Source organism: Protomyctophum bolini (genome assembly GCF_963924005.1).
Source record: "Protomyctophum bolini genome assembly, chromosome: 2".
Lineage (NCBI taxonomy): Eukaryota > Metazoa > Chordata > Actinopteri > Myctophiformes > Myctophidae > Protomyctophum > Protomyctophum bolini.
In genome coordinates this window covers 46,637,416-46,651,868 of record NC_137863.1, presented here as the reverse complement: position 1 = coordinate 46,651,868, position 14,453 = coordinate 46,637,416, and positions in this window count along the sequence as shown.

Here is a 14,453-nt window from a genome sequence, read left to right as displayed (position 1 = left end):
AACGAGTTTGCTAATTTTGAAACATCGTGAAAATGTGGCACAAATCTGTAAATAAATATTCTTTTGCTGCAAACGTTTTAACTAAAATCTGTGAGGATTTAGAAGACATATCAGTTCTCAAGTTTAAGTGCTTAAGTCTTTAAAACACCAATTCTCTTCTGAGTGGAGTCAGGAGTTTCTGAGCGTAGCAATGTGTGTATGTCCCCGTGTCTGTATGTCCGAGCACGGAAAGCTGGGTGCGTTCCTTGAGGTCTGGATGTTGCATATAATAGAGGGTCAGGGAAACCCGACTGGTGGTAGAGCAGAGGTTGCATTTGAAGTCGGAAAAAAAAAAAAAAAAAACATAATAATCCTACAAAATATAATATTATTATTATTGATTTATTTTATACATAAGATGCACATCCTTGTCTGAGAGAGAGAGAGAGAGAGAGAGAGAGAGAGAGAGAGAGAGAGCGCAAAAGAAAGAGAGAAGAGAGGAAGAGAGGGGCGGGGGGGGCAAGCCTCAGGACAGCGTCACGAGGGCTGTAAATGCACACTGTTGCGCAGAGGAATGAAAATCTAACTGATCTAACTGAATCTAACTGAACTTTAGAATTTAAACCACAATGAAACAATGGAAACTGGTACTTAAATGTGGGCCCACAACCTTTCACACCTTACACCCTGACGATAAGAACTTAATCACAATTAAACCCTGTTGCAGGCCTGTAGATGCTCGGGTACGTTGTGGCCTAAAACGGAATGGCCCCTTCACTCTCCTGAGCCAGGAAAATAAAAAGGTAGGCTACCTTTCGTATTTCCCACATATTTATAGAAACATAATAAAGCAGCAAATGTATACTTAATTTTGTTTCTTTATTAGGAAAAAAAAAGTTACAATGAAATAATTTAGGCACATAGAAAAAATATGTAAACAACCAAGTTTAGAATACAAGAAAACAGTCATACGATTCAAACACTTTAACCATCATTGTTGGCTCACGAGCTTGTAGATTTGCTATTTTTGAAAAATCGTGAAAATGTGGTCCAAACACAGTGAACGTTTTAACTAAAAACTGCAAGGATTTAGAAGACATTTTGTGGAATCAGTTCTCAAGTTTAATTTCTATAAAACACCAAGTCTATTCTGTGTGGAGTTAGTTATGTAGGCCCAGTAATGTTGCAAAAACAGTTACACAGCAATAAACAGAACACACAATCGAGATTCACCTTTTGAGCAAGAAATAGTGCAGCATACATTCAAGAGTCCATTTGGAAACCCCTATAGCGGTGGGTTTGAACCCTTTTCATGCCAAAGTTATTCAGCATTTGAGCCACGGACCACCGTTTGATGAGCTGCCTGCCATGCCTGTCCGTTTCCTTCCTTTATGAAGCCTGACTGGTGGTGGCCGCCAGCAGAAGTTCCAAAATGCACCCTGTCCAACGTCTCCGGCTCTCAGACCCCAGGTCCCTGTCACTGAAGTCCAAGATCCAGTGGTTTTAGCCACTTTAACCATTATTTAAAAAGCTGTAAGCTGTTGAAAACGAGTTTGCTAATTTTGAAACATTGTGAAAATGTGGCACAAATCTGTAAATAAATATTCTTTTGCTGCAAACGTTTTAACTAAAATCTGTGAGGATTTAGAAGACATATTGTGGAATCAGTTCTCAAGTTTAATTTCTATAAAACACCAAGTCTATTCTGTGTGGAGTTAGTTATGTAGGCCCAGTAATGTTGCAAAAACAGTTACACAGCAATAAACAGAACACAAAATCGAGATTCACCTTTTGAGCAAGAAATAGTGCAGCATACATTCAAGAGTCCATTTGAAAACCCCTATAGCGGTGGGTTTGAACCCTTTTCATGCCAAAGTTATTCAGCATTTGAGCCACGGACCACCGTTTGATGAGCTGCCTGCCATGCCTGTCCGTTTCCTTCCTTTATGAAGCCTGACTGGTGGTGGCCGCCAGCAGAAGTTCCAAAATGCACCCTGTCCAACGTCTCCGGCTCTCAGACCCCAGGTCCCTGTCACTGAAGTCCAAGATCCAGTGGTTTTAGACACTTTAACCATTATTTAAAAAGCTGTAAGCTGTTGAAAACGAGTTTGCTAATTTTGAAACATCGTGAAAATGTGGCACAAATCTGTAAATAAATATTCTTTTGCTGCAAACGTTTTAACTAAAATCTGTGAGGATTTAGAAGACATATCAGTTCTCAAGTTTAAGTGCTTAAGTCTTTAAAACACCAATTCTCTTCTGAGTGGAGTCAGGAGTTTCTGAGCGTAGCAATGTGTGTATGTCCCCGTGTCTGTATGTCCGAGCACGGAAAGCTGGGTGCGTTCCTTGAGGTCTGGATGTTGCATATAATAGAGGGTCAGGGAAACCCGACTGGTGGTAGAGCAGAGGTTGCATTTGAAGTCGGAAAAAAAAAAAAAAAAACATAATAATCCTACAAAATATAATATTATTATTATTGATTTATTTTATACATAAGATGCACATCCTTGTCTGAGAGAGAGAGAGAGAGAGAGAGAGAGAGAGCGCAAAAGAAAGAGAGAAGAGAGGAAGAGAGGGGCGGGGGGGGCAAGCCTCAGGACAGCGTCACGAGGGCTGTAAATGCACACTGTTGCGCAGAGGAATGAAAATCTAACTGAGGCGCGATCGTTTGACGCGAGGACAGCGGGGGGAAGTCCAAGCCAGCCCGGGCGTGCTACGCTGTGAAGGCGACAGCGGGAGGCGGTAGCTAGCGGGGAAATGTTAGCTGGGTAGACGTTCAGTCCGAGTCCACACGTGATTACTGCAGCTTCACTGTAGTTGTCGAGCAGACACACACAGAAACTACAGCTAAATACTATTTTACATCGTAAAGTTAAAACTTTAGATCACACAGCAAAACGGACGCAGCCTCTGTGCTCCGCTCTCCTTCTCTCTCTCCTTGATTGTCCAATCCCAGGCACCTGTACACTCACTGACTCCGGTTCTCTGAAACTACCCAATTCCCCACATCTACCAATCACACTAGGCAAGTTATAATTGACACAATAATGTCATCATCATTAATTCAGCTTTGACCAAAACATACAGACCCATAGAAAATAAAAGCACCAGTCAATGTTACTAAATAAAACACAGTTCCACCAGGTTAATACCCACTATATAAATATCCACCGGGTTACACCTACACCACGTTTTATGTTAGAAAAGGTTGAGTATGGGTCCCCAGCATGTAGAAACTGCCGGATGCTAACTATCAACATATATGTTGAGCAATTTTCATAATTGGCATAGACCATACCATTAACAACCTACAGGCTACAGAAGTAGATTGTTAAAATCATCATGCTTTATGTAGCATATGTGCCATATGGGGTTTTCATGATGCTGAATCCATTCTAAGCATTAGGGTGTTTTCATGATGCTGAATCCATTCCCATTCTCATTGGGTTAAAAACAGCCATAGCCATCTTCAGCACATTTGGGCAAGTGCCTATGATATGATATGATATGAACTTTATTTGTATAGCGCTTTTCAAAACATAGTTCCAAAGTGCTGCACAGAACAGGATTAAAACAAGAAGAAACAGACAGTAACAAGATTATAATGGCAAACAAAACAAAATCAAACATACATGTACAAATTGGCTAATTAAGTAGTTAAAAAATACTCTGTATAAAGGTGAGTTTTTAGACGAGACTTGAAAATGGGGACAGATGGGGCTACCCTAATGTGCACTGGCAGTGCATTCCACAGTTTGGGAGCTCGGGCGGAAAAAGCCCGGTTACCCCGGGTGACTAGATTGGTATGGGGGACAGCCAGGAGAGCCTTATCCGAGGATCTAAGGGTACGCACAGAGTTAGGGAGGGATAACATTTCACGGATGTAACTAGGGGCCAGCCCATTTAGGGCTTTGAACGTGATTAAAAGAATTTTAAAATCACATCTGGTGCTCACTGGCAGCCAGTGCAGATCTGCTAAAATTGGTGTGATATGGTCTCGTTTTTTGGTGTTGGTCAGTAGTCGAGCGGCAGAGTTTTGTATGAGTTGTAGGCGGGAAGTAGTTTTCTTTGGGAGGCCGGAGTATATGGAGTTACAGTAATCGAGGCGTGATGAGATGAGGGCGTGAATGACGGTTTCGAGATCCGGGGCTGAGAGGAATGGCTTGATTTTGGCTATGTTCCTTAACTGGAAGTAGCAGGATTGGACGACTGTTGTTACTTGTTTTTTGAATGAGAGGTCAGAATCGAAAATCACCCCCAGGTTACGGGCTGCAGGAGTAATATTGGTGGAGAAGGAACCGAGTTGAGAGTGTAATGGGAGGGTTAAATTGGAGGGGCCGAATAAAATTATTTCTGTTTTTTTCTGATTTAATTGGAGAAAGTTCTGTGGCCGTTTATATCAGGAGTGCGTTTTATTTGTTTTGCAAAACTAATGCTTGGAATGGATTCAGCCTCATAAAAAGGCCCTAGTTTGATACGTCACATGCTACATTGATTTGTTTTGCCTAGTTAAGTTGCAAGTTAGCATCCGGCAGTTTTTACCTGCTGGGGACCCATACCTCTGACATTGTACTGTCCCATACATACAGCACAGCTACCGGTATATGTAAATCAAAAACAGTAAATACACACAGCTATATGTAAATCACTACTTTATTCTCAATGAGTCAATGGACTGAATTGCATCTCAATAGCATAGCCAATAGCCCCCCCGCCCACACACACCTCAACAACAAATCGGTGTAACTTGGGTCAAATGGTGAAATAGCAGGGGGGAAAAAATCATGTTTGAAATATTTCCACAGAATGTATTCCCATATAGATTTCCAAAAATATCAATTATATTAAGTGTAGAATTAAGCCATCCTAGTGAATCATTGGTTCTGGGGGGACTTGGTCTAAGGATATAATTAAAAGTCCTTGCGAAATTAGGCCTAATAAAAATGACCAAAAAAATAACATAATGTAAGCGCATATCACTGTTGATGCATTCTGCGATTGTCCATTGTCACCGCATGGGGGCAGCAAAGCTTTCATTTTGCCTGATTTTCCAAATTAACCTGTAAAATGTGAACAACTAATGTAAGAGGTCTGAAAGAACTGACCCAGTGAATTTGGGAGTCATTTTCTACTACAAATCAGCATGTTGTAGATCAAATTAGGTTGACTGTACTATGATTTATTTTCTCCTCATTTCTCTGTTGATAGTCCACTTGATAGTCCATAGAACCGAGTCAACCGACTACCGAGGCATGTTGAGTAGGCCTATGTAGCGCTTCCCCCTACTAGTGAATAAGGGCAGGGCCCTGAGTTCCTATAATTATGTTTTTAAAATACGTAATACGTTTAGATTAATTTACCTTTTGTGTTTCAGGTGTATGCTGGTAAGTATTAACAATGAAGTTAACTCACAGTCCCTGTCTACTGTAAATTCAACTAATATTGTTACCAAGAAATAGATGTTCAGTCAGCTATGTATAATAAAATAACAATATTTACTTAGACAAACACATAAACGGACAATAACATACAAATGGTTCTTTGAAAATGCAAACACAAAATAAACTCAATCACAACCCTAGTTGTACACCTTTACGGTCAGAAATAATAACCAGAAAAATACCTGTTTTATAATATCAAATAGTGTAAAACAATGTACCTTTGAGAATGAAACCCTATACCAAAACCCTGTTTTTAGAATACTATTTTAATACTAATTTAAACCCTTTTTAAACTTTTTAAATGTAATTTAAATCCTATATTAAACCTAATTTAAACCCTTTTAAAGACTAATATATATTAACCCGGTGGATTACCTTAAATAACAGAAAAACACTTTGTTTAAAGAACTTTAGAATTTAAACCACAATGAAACAATGGAAACTGGTACTTAAATGTGGGCCCACAACCTTTCACACCTTACACCCTGACGATAAGAACTTAATCACAATTAAACCCTGTTGCAGGCCTGTAGATGCTCGGGTACGTTGTGGCCTAAAACGGAATGGCCCCTTCACTCTCCTGAGCCAGGAAAATAAAAAGGTAGGCTACCTTTCGTATTTCCCACATATTTATAGAAACATAATAAAGCAGCAAATGTATACTTAATTTTGTTTCTTTATTAGGAAAAAAAAAGTTACAATGAAATAATTTAGGCACATAGAAAAAATATGTAAACAACCAAGTTTAGAATACAAGAAAACAGTCATACGATTCAAACACTTTAACCATCATTGTTGGCTCACGAGCTTGTAGATTTGCTATTTTTGAAAAATCGTGAAAATGTGGTCCAAACACAGTGAACGTTTTAACTAAAAACTGCAAGGATTTAGAAGACATTTTGTGGAATCAGTTCTCAAGTTTAATTTCTATAAAACACCAAGTCTATTCTGTGTGGAGTTAGTTATGTAGGCCCAGTAATGTTGCAAAAACAGTTACACAGCAATAAACAGAACACACAATCGAGATTCACCTTTTGAGCAAGAAATAGTGCAGCATACATTCAAGAGTCCATTTGGAAACCCCTATAGCGGTGGGTTTGAACCCTTTTCATGCCAAAGTTATTCAGCATTTGAGCCACGGACCACCGTTTGATGAGCTGCCTGCCATGCCTGTCCGTTTCCTTCCTTTATGAAGCCTGACTGGTGGTGGCCGCCAGCAGAAGTTCCAAAATGCACCCTGTCCAACGTCTCCGGCTCTCAGACCCCAGGTCCCTGTCACTGAAGTCCAAGATCCAGTGGTTTTAGCCACTTTAACCATTATTTAAAAAGCTGTAAGCTGTTGAAAACGAGTTTGCTAATTTTGAAACATCGTGAAAATGTGGCACAAATCTGTAAATAAATATTCTTTTGCTGCAAACGTTTTAACTAAAATCTGTGAGGATTTAGAAGACATATTGTGGAATCAGTTCTCAAGTTTAATTTCTATAAAACACCAAGTCTATTCTGTGTGGAGTTAGTTATGTAGGCCCAGTAATGTTGCAAAAACAGTTACACAGCAATAAACAGAACACACAATCGAGATTCACCTTTTGAGCAAGAAATAGTGCAGCATACATTCAAGAGTCCATTTGAAAACCCCTATAGCGGTGGGTTTGAACCCTTTTCATGCCAAAGTTATTCAGCATTTGAGCCACGGACCACCGTTTGATGAGCTGCCTGCCATGCCTGTCCGTTTCCTTCCTTTATGAAGCCTGACTGGTGGTGGCCGCCAGCAGAAGTTCCAAAATGCACCCTGTCCAACGTCTCCGGCTCTCAGACCCCAGGTCCCTGTCACTGAAGTCCAAGATCCAGTGGTTTTAGACACTTTAACCATTATTTAAAAAGCTGTAAGCTGTTGAAAACGAGTTTGCTAATTTTGAAACATCGTGAAAATGTGGCACAAATCTGTAAATAAATATTCTTTTGCTGCAAACGTTTTAACTAAAATCTGTGAGGATTTAGAAGACATATCAGTTCTCAAGTTTAAGTGCTTAAGTCTTTAAAACACCAATTCTCTTCTGAGTGGAGTCAGGAGTTTCTGAGCGTAGCAATGTGTGTATGTCCCCGTGTCTGTATGTCCGAGCACGGAAAGCTGGGTGCGTTCCTTGAGGTCTGGATGTTGCATATAATAGAGGGTCAGGGAAACCCGACTGGTGGTAGAGCAGAGGTTGCATTTGAAGTCGGAAAAAAAAAAAAAAAAAACATAATAATCCTACAAAATATAATATTATTATTATTGATTTATTTTATACATAAGATGCACATCCTTGTCTGAGAGAGAGAGAGAGAGAGAGAGAGAGAGCGCAAAAGAAAGAGAGAAGAGAGGAAGAGAGGGGCGGGGGGGGCAAGCCTCAGGACAGCGTCACGAGGGCTGTAAATGCACACTGTTGCGCAGAGGAATGAAAATCTAACTGAGGCGCGATCGTTTGACGCGAGGACAGCGGGGGGAAGTCCAAGCCAGCCCGGGCGTGCTACGCTGTGAAGGCGACAGCGGGAGGCGGTAGCTAGCGGGGAAATGTTAGCTGGGTAGACGTTCAGTCCGAGTCCACACGTGATTACTGCAGCTTCACTGTAGTTGTCGAGCAGACACACACAGAAACTACAGCTAAATACTATTTTACATCGTAAAGTTAAAACTTTAGATCACACAGCAAAACGGACGCAGCCTCTGTGCTCCGCTCTCCTTCTCTCTCTCCTTGATTGTCCAATCCCAGGCACCTGTACACTCACTGACTCCGGTTCTCTGAAACTACCCAATTCCCCACATCTACCAATCACACTAGGCAAGTTATAATTGACACAATAATGTCATCATCATTAATTCAGCTTTGACCAAAACATACAGACCCATAGAAAATAAAAGCACCAGTCAATGTTACTAAATAAAACACAGTTCCACCAGGTTAATACCCACTATATAAATATCCACCGGGTTACACCTACACCACGTTTTATGTTAGAAAAGGTTGAGTATGGGTCCCCAGCATGTAGAAACTGCCGGATGCTAACTATCAACATATATGTTGAGCAATTTTCATAATTGGCATAGACCATACCATTAACAACCTACAGGCTACAGAAGTAGATTGTTAAAAAAATCATCATGCTTTATGTAGCATATGTGCCATATGGGGTTTTCATGATGCTGAATCCATTCTAAGCATTAGGGTGTTTTCATGATGCTGAATCCATTCCCATTCTCATTGGGTTAAAAACAGCCATAGCCATCTTCAGCACATTTGGGCAAGTGCCTATGGCCGTTTATATCAGGAGTGCGTTTTATTTGTTTTGCAAAACTAATGCTTGGAATGGATTCAGCCTCATAAAAAGGCCCTAGTTTGATACGTCACATGCTACATTGATTTGTTTTGCCTAGTTAAGTTGCAAGTTAGCATCCGGCAGTTTTTACCTGCTGGGGACCCATACCTCTGACATTGTACTGTCCCATACATACAGCACAGCTACCGGTATATGTAAATCAAAACAGTAAATACACACAGCTATATGTAAATCACTACTTTATTCTCAATGAGTCAATGGACTGAATTGCATCTCAATAGCATAGCCAATAGCCCCCCCGCCCACACACACCTCAACAACAAATCGGTGTAACTTGGGTCAAATGGTGAAATAGCAGGGGGGAAAAAATCATGTTTGAAATATTTCCACAGAATGTATTCCCATATAGATTTCCAAAAATATCAATTATATTAAGTGTAGAATTAAGCCATCCTAGTGAATCATTGGTTCTGGGGGGACTTGGTCTAAGGATATAATTAAAAGTCCTTGCGAAATTAGGCCTAATAAAAATGACCAAAAAAATAACATAATGTAAGCGCATATCACTGTTGATGCATTCTGCGATTGTCCATTGTCACCGCATGGGGGCAGCAAAGCTTTCATTTTGCCTGATTTTCCAAATTAACCTGTAAAATGTGAACAACTAATGTAAGAGGTCTGAAAGAACTGACCCAGTGAATTTGGGAGTCATTTTCTACTACAAATCAGCATGTTGTAGATCAAATTAGGTTGACTGTACTATGATTTATTTTCTCCTCATTTCTCTGTTGATAGTCCACTTGATAGTCCATAGAACCGAGTCAACCGACTACCGAGGCATGTTGAGTAGGCCTATGTAGCGCTTCCCCCTACTAGTGAATAAGGGCAGGGCCCTGAGTTCCTATAATTATGTTTTTAAAATACGTAATACGTTTAGATTAATTTACCTTTTGTGTTTCAGGTGTATGCTGGTAAGTATTAACAATGAAGTTAACTCACAGTCCCTGTCTACTGTAAATTCAACTAATATTGTTACCAAGAAATAGATGTTCAGTCAGCTATGTATAATAAAATAACAATATTTACTTAGACAAACACATAAACGGACAATAACATACAAATGGTTCTTTGAAAATGCAAACACAAAATAAACTCAATCACAACCCTAGTTGTACACCTTTACGGTCAGAAATAATAACCAGAAAAATACCTGTTTTATAATATCAAATAGTGTAAAACAATGTACCTTTGAGAATGAAACCCTATACCAAAACCCTGTTTTTAGAATACTATTTTAATACTAATTTAAACCCTTTTTAAACTTTTTAAATGTAATTTAAATCCTATATTAAACCTAATTTAAACCCTTTTAAAGACTAATATATATTAACCCGGTGGATTACCTTAAATAACAGAAAAACACTTTGTTTAAAGAACTTTAGAATTTAAACCACAATGAAACAATGGAAACTGGTACTTAAATGTGGGCCCACAACCTTTCACACCTTACACCCTGACGATAAGAACTTAATCACAATTAAACCCTGTTGCAGGCCTGTAGATGCTCGGGTACGTTGTGGCCTAAAACGGAATGGCCCCTTCACTCTCCTGAGCCAGGAAAATAAAAAGGTAGGCTACCTTTCGTATTTCCCACATATTTATAGAAACATAATAAAGCAGCAAATGTATACTTAATTTTGTTTCTTTATTAGGAAAAAAAAAGTTACAATGAAATAATTTAGGCACATAGAAAAAATATGTAAACAACCAAGTTTAGAATACAAGAAAACAGTCATACGATTCAAACACTTTAACCATCATTGTTGGCTCACGAGCTTGTAGATTTGCTATTTTTGAAAAATCGTGAAAATGTGGTCCAAACACAGTGAACGTTTTAACTAAAAACTGCAAGGATTTAGAAGACATTTTGTGGAATCAGTTCTCAAGTTTAATTTCTATAAAACACCAAGTCTATTCTGTGTGGAGTTAGTTATGTAGGCCCAGTAATGTTGCAAAAACAGTTACACAGCAATAAACAGAACACACAATCGAGATTCACCTTTTGAGAAAGAAATAGTGCAGCATACATTCAAGAGTCCATTTGGAAACCCCTATAGCGGTGGGTTTGAACCCTTTTCATGCCAAAGTTATTCAGCATTTGAGCCACGGACCACCGTTTGATGAGCTGCCTGCCATGCCTGTCCGTTTCCTTCCTTTATGAAGCCTGACTGGTGGTGGCCGCCAGCAGAAGTTCCAAAATGCACCCTGTCCAACGTCTCCGGCTCTCAGACCCCAGGTCCCTGTCACTGAAGTCCAAGATCCAGTGGTTTTAGCCACTTTAACCATTATTTAAAAAGCTGTAAGCTGTTGAAAACGAGTTTGCTAATTTTGAAACATCGTGAAAATGTGGCACAAATCTGTAAATAAATATTCTTTTGCTGCAAACGTTTTAACTAAAATCTGTGAGGATTTAGAAGACATATTGTGGAATCAGTTCTCAAGTTTAATTTCTATAAAACACCAAGTCTATTCTGTGTGGAGTTAGTTATGTAGGCCCAGTAATGTTGCAAAAACAGTTACACAGCAATAAACAGAACACAAAATCGAGATTCACCTTTTGAGCAAGAAATAGTGCAGCATACATTCAAGAGTCCATTTGAAAACCCCTATAGCGGTGGGTTTGAACCCTTTTCATGCCAAAGTTATTCAGCATTTGAGCCACGGACCACCGTTTGATGAGCTGCCTGCCATGCCTGTCCGTTTCCTTCCTTTATGAAGCCTGACTGGTGGTGGCCGCCAGCAGAAGTTCCAAAATGCACCCTGTCCAACGTCTCCGGCTCTCAGACCCCAGGTCCCTGTCACTGAAGTCCAAGATCCAGTGGTTTTAGACACTTTAACCATTATTTAAAAAGCTGTAAGCTGTTGAAAACGAGTTTGCTAATTTTGAAACATCGTGAAAATGTGGCACAAATCTGTAAATAAATATTCTTTTGCTGCAAACGTTTTAACTAAAATCTGTGAGGATTTAGAAGACATATCAGTTCTCAAGTTTAAGTGCTTAAGTCTTTAAAACACCAATTCTCTTCTGAGTGGAGTCAGGAGTTTCTGAGCGTAGCAATGTGTGTATGTCCCCGTGTCTGTATGTCCGAGCACGGAAAGCTGGGTGCGTTCCTTGAGGTCTGGATGTTGCATATAATAGAGGGTCAGGGAAACCCGACTGGTGGTAGAGCAGAGGTTGCATTTGAAGTCGGAAAAAAAAAAAAAAAAAACATAATAATCCTACAAAATATAATATTATTATTATTGATTTATTTTATACATAAGATGCACATCCTTGTCTGAGAGAGAGAGAGAGAGAGAGAGAGAGAGCGCAAAAGAAAGAGAGAAGAGAGGAAGAGAGGGGCGGGGGGGGCAAGCCTCAGGACAGCGTCACGAGGGCTGTAAATGCACACTGTTGCGCAGAGGAATGAAAATCTAACTGAGGCGCGATCGTTTGACGCGAGGACAGCGGGGGGAAGTCCAAGCCAGCCCGGGCGTGCTACGCTGTGAAGGCGACAGCGGGAGGCGGTAGCTAGCGGGGAAATGTTAGCTGGGTAGACGTTCAGTCCGAGTCCACACGTGATTACTGCAGCTTCACTGTAGTTGTCGAGCAGACACACACAGAAACTACAGCTAAATACTATTTTACATCGTAAAGTTAAAACTTTAGATCACACAGCAAAACGGACGCAGCCTCTGTGCTCCGCTCTCCTTCTCTCTCTCCTTGATTGTCCAATCCCAGGCACCTGTACACTCACTGACTCCGGTTCTCTGAAACTACCCAATTCCCCACATCTACCAATCACACTAGGCAAGTTATAATTGACACAATAATGTCATCATCATTAATTCAGCTTTGACCAAAACATACAGACCCATAGAAAATAAAAGCACCAGTCAATGTTACTAAATAAAACACAGTTCCACCAGGTTAATACCCACTATATAAATATCCACCGGGTTACACCTACACCACGTTTTATGTTAGAAAAGGTTGAGTATGGGTCCCCAGCATGTAGAAACTGCCGGATGCTAACTATCAACATATATGTTGAGCAATTTTCATAATTGGCATAGACCATACCATTAACAACCTACAGGCTACAGAAGTAGATTGTTAAAAAAATCATCATGCTTTATGTAGCATATGTGCCATATGGGGTTTTCATGATGCTGAATCCATTCTAAGCATTAGGGTGTTTTCATGATGCTGAATCCATTCCCATTCTCATTGGGTTAAAAACAGCCATAGCCATCTTCAGCACATTTGGGCAAGTGCCTATGGCCGTTTATATCAGGAGTGCGTTTTATTTGTTTTGCAAAACTAATGCTTGGAATGGATTCAGCCTCATAAAAAGGCCCTAGTTTGATACGTCACATGCTACATTGATTTGTTTTGCCTAGTTAAGTTGCAAGTTAGCATCCGGCAGTTTTTACCTGCTGGGGACCCATACCTCTGACATTGTACTGTCCCATACATACAGCACAGCTACCGGTATATGTAAATCAAAAACAGTAAATACACACAGCTATATGTAAATCACTACTTTATTCTCAATGAGTCAATGGACTGAATTGCATCTCAATAGCATAGCCAATAGCCCCCCCGCCCACACACACCTCAACAACAAATCGGTGTAACTTGGGTCAAATGGTGAAATAGCAGGGGGGAAAAAATCATGTTTGAAATATTTCCACAGAATGTATTCCCATATAGATTTCCAAAAATATCAATTATATTAAGTGTAGAATTAAGCCATCCTAGTGAATCATTGGTTCTGGGGGGACTTGGTCTAAGGATATAATTAAAAGTCCTTGCGAAATTAGGCCTAATAAAAATGACCAAAAAAATAACATAATGTAAGCGCATATCACTGTTGATGCATTCTGCGATTGTCCATTGTCACCGCATGGGGGCAGCAAAGCTTTCATTTTGCCTGATTTTCCAAATTAACCTGTAAAATGTGAACAACTAATGTAAGAGGTCTGAAAGAACTGACCCAGTGAATTTGGGAGTCATTTTCTACTACAAATCAGCATGTTGTAGATCAAATTAGGTTGACTGTACTATGATTTATTTTCTCCTCATTTCTCTGTTGATAGTCCACTTGATAGTCCATAGAACCGAGTCAACCGACTACCGAGGCATGTTGAGTAGGCCTATGTAGCGCTTCCCCCTACTAGTGAATAAGGGCAGGGCCCTGAGTTCCTATAATTATGTTTTTAAAATACGTAATACGTTTAGATTAATTTACCTTTTGTGTTTCAGGTGTATGCTGGTAAGTATTAACAATGAAGTTAACTCACAGTCCCTGTCTACTGTAAATTCAACTAATATTGTTACCAAGAAATAGATGTTCAGTCAGCTATGTATAATAAAATAACAATATTTACTTAGACAAACACATAAACGGACAATAACATACAAATGGTTCTTTGAAAATGCAAACACAAAATAAACTCAATCACAACCCTAGTTGTACACCTTTACGGTCAGAAATAATAACCAGAAAAATACCTGTTTTATAATATCAAATAGTGTAAAACAATGTACCTTTGAGAATGAAACCCTATACCAAAACCCTGTTTTTAGAATACTATTTTAATACTAATTTAAACCCTTTTTAAACTTTTTAAATGTAATTTAAATCCTATATTAAACCTAATTTAAACCCT